The sequence below is a fragment of the Hipposideros armiger genome, unplaced genomic scaffold, assembly GCF_001890085.2.
Source record: "Hipposideros armiger isolate ML-2016 unplaced genomic scaffold, ASM189008v1 scaffold_1844, whole genome shotgun sequence".
Lineage (NCBI taxonomy): Eukaryota > Metazoa > Chordata > Mammalia > Chiroptera > Hipposideridae > Hipposideros > Hipposideros armiger.
In genome coordinates this window covers 62,602-65,653 of record NW_017733194.1, presented here as the reverse complement: position 1 = coordinate 65,653, position 3,052 = coordinate 62,602, and positions in this window count along the sequence as shown.

Sequence of the window (3,052 nt, the reverse complement as noted above, 5' to 3'; positions counted from 1 at the left end):
GAGCCGGCATGAGCTGCCGGGAGCTGCCATGAGCGGCTATCCATGGCCGGCGAGTGACTGCCTCACCCAGGAAGAGCACAATGATAATACCAACATGGGCCAGTGAAGCGACGTCCTCCACAATTAGACTGAAGAACAAAAGGACTGCAACTTGTCTGTTCCCCTTCCCCGATTCCCCAATAAAATCTTTTTTTGAAAAAAAGAAAACATTGATTTTTGCATGTCAATCTTATATCTTACAACTTTTCTGAACTCATTTATTAGTTTTATTAGGCTTTTCTTGGGGTCTTTGGAATTTTTTTTATATAGAATCATATCCTCTGAAAATAGAGATGATTTTCTTTCTTCCTTTCCTACTTAGATGTCCTTTATATCTTTCTCTTGTTTAATTGCTCTGGCTAGAACTTTCAGTCCAGAGTTGAATAGCAGTGTCAAAGCTTTTAGTCTTTCACCATTGAGTGTGATATTGGCTGTGTGTTTTTCACAAACATTCTTTAGCATGTTGAGATAGTTTCATTTCTCTTCTCGTTTTCTGAGTGTTCTTTTTGTTTTCTTCATTTTAATTTTCATCATGAAGAGGTTGGATTTTGTCCAATGACTTTCTGCAACAATCGTGCGATGTATTTCTTCTCCCTTCCGTCTATTCTTGTAATGTATTTGATTGATTGATTTTTCTTATGTTGAACTACCCTTGCATTCCTCGGACAAATCCCATTTGGTCATGATGCATAATTCTCTTAATATGTTAATGGGTATGGTTCACTAGCATAGCTTTGGGAAGATTTTTGCATCTATATTCATCAGGTCTATTGGCCTGTAATTTTCTTATCCTACAGTGTCTTTAACTGGTTTTGTAAGGGTAATACTGGCCTCATACAATGAATTAGGAAGTGCTCCTTCATCTTGTATTATTTTAAAGAGTTTGAGAAAGTTTAGTGTTAATTCCTTTTTAAATGATTGGCATAATAATCAGTGACACCATCTTCTCCTGGATTTTGCTTTGTTGAGAAGTTTTAAATTACTGATGCAACCTCACCTTGATATAGATCTGTTCTTATGTTCTATTTTTTGTTGAGTCAGTTTTAGTCCTTTGTGTGTTTCTATAAGTTTGTCCATTTTATCTAAGCCATCTAATTTGTTTGTATACAGTTTTTTATAGCACTGTCCTATATTTCTTTTTATTTCTGTAAGACTGGTAGCAATATCTCCAAAAATGAGTTATAAACCAAAAGTACATTAATACTTGCTTTTATGTTAACTTGTGCTGGTACCTTTATTATAGTTTTTCATTTCTTAGTATGACTTTTAATTACTGTCTAGTGTTGTTTAATTTCAGTGTGAAGGACTTACTTTAGCATGTCTTGTAATACAGAAACATTGTCCTACTGTGCACAATGAACACATTCCTTTCTGTGGGACTTATATCCAAATTTCCCATAAGCCTAGCATTATGAAGAAACTTTGCTGATAAATGCTGGATCATAGATAAGTAATAACAAAACATGAAGGTGGGAACCTTAAGATCTCATCTGATAACAAAATTAAATTGCTATAATAGACATGTTGGAAACTGTAGAAATGTAGATGGAGTGGACAAAATATATTGTTAATGTTCTAAAAGAGAGATAGTGATAGATAGAGATAGGGAGATAGATGGATGGTTGGATGGATAGATGATAGATAGATAGATAGATAGATAGATAGATAGATAGATAGCTATAGGGCAAATGTAATCCACTGATACATCCAGGGAGTGAGTGTGTGAATGCTCATTGCACAATTCTTTCAACTTTTTTTGTCACTCAAATGATTTTAAAATTAAACTTTCTGTACTTTATTTTCAGCCTGAGCAATTTAAAAAATTAAAATATTTAAAACATGCATACATGATATTTAACATTTTAATCATTGTGGTGGTCAATTTTGTACGTCCACTTGATTAAGAAACGAGGCCTCCAAATTAAACTTATGTCTTGGTGTGTCTGTGAGGGTGGATGACATTAACAATTGAACCAGTGGACTCAGTAAAGCAGATTTATGTTTTCCACGTGAGTGAGCACCATCAAATGCTTTGAGGGCCTGGAAAGAATAAAAGGCAGAGGAAAGGAGAATTCCTCCCTTCTCCCTGACAGTTGGAGCTGGGACATCTGTCTTCCCTTCCCTTAGACTGAGACTTATACCATTGCTTCCCTGATTCTCAGGCCTTCAGGCTCAATTACACTACTCCTGGGTCTTCAGTTTGCAGATGGCAAATCATGGGAGTTCTCAGCCTCCATAAACTCATAAGACAATTTCTATAATGAATCTCTTTATATATGCATATATATATATATTCTATTGGTTCTGTTTCTTTGGAGAAGCCTCAATGACATAATTTGTTTGTTTGTTTGTTTTTTTAAAGATTTTTTATTGGGGAATTGGGGGATGGGAACAGCGCTGGGGAGCTGGGGGAAGGGGAACAGACAAGTTGCAGTCCTCCCATTCCTCAGTCCAGCTGTAGAGGACATCGCCTCACTGGCCCACGTTGGCACCATCACTGAGCTCTTCCCAGGCGAGGCAGATCAGTCGCAGGCCTCTGGATGGCTGCTCACCGCCGCTGCTGGCTGCTCATACTGGTTGCCGGCCACACACGGTAGCCCATGGTAGCCCATGGTAACCCATGGCAGCCCACTGCAGCAGGGGCTGCAGCCCACGCCGTCGCTGGTGACTCACAGCAGCCCAGAGCCAGGTCGAGCTGCTGTTCAGCATCTCAGCTGTAGAGGGCAGTGTCACCAGCCCTCATATGCGGGATCCGAACCGGGGCCCTCTGGCATCCCAAGCCAGCTCTAAACCAATGCGCCATTTGGCTGGCCCCATAATTATTTTTAAGTGAAAAATTCAGTGTTACTAAGTACATTAAAAATGTTTTGCACCCATCACCTCTATATATGTCTGAAGCTTTTTCATCACCCCAAAGAGAAACTCTGTATTTTATAGACAGTAATTTGGGATACTTGGGACGTTGAGTACAATATGAGGACAGGGTGTTCAGGAGAAAGTCTCCAGATGAACA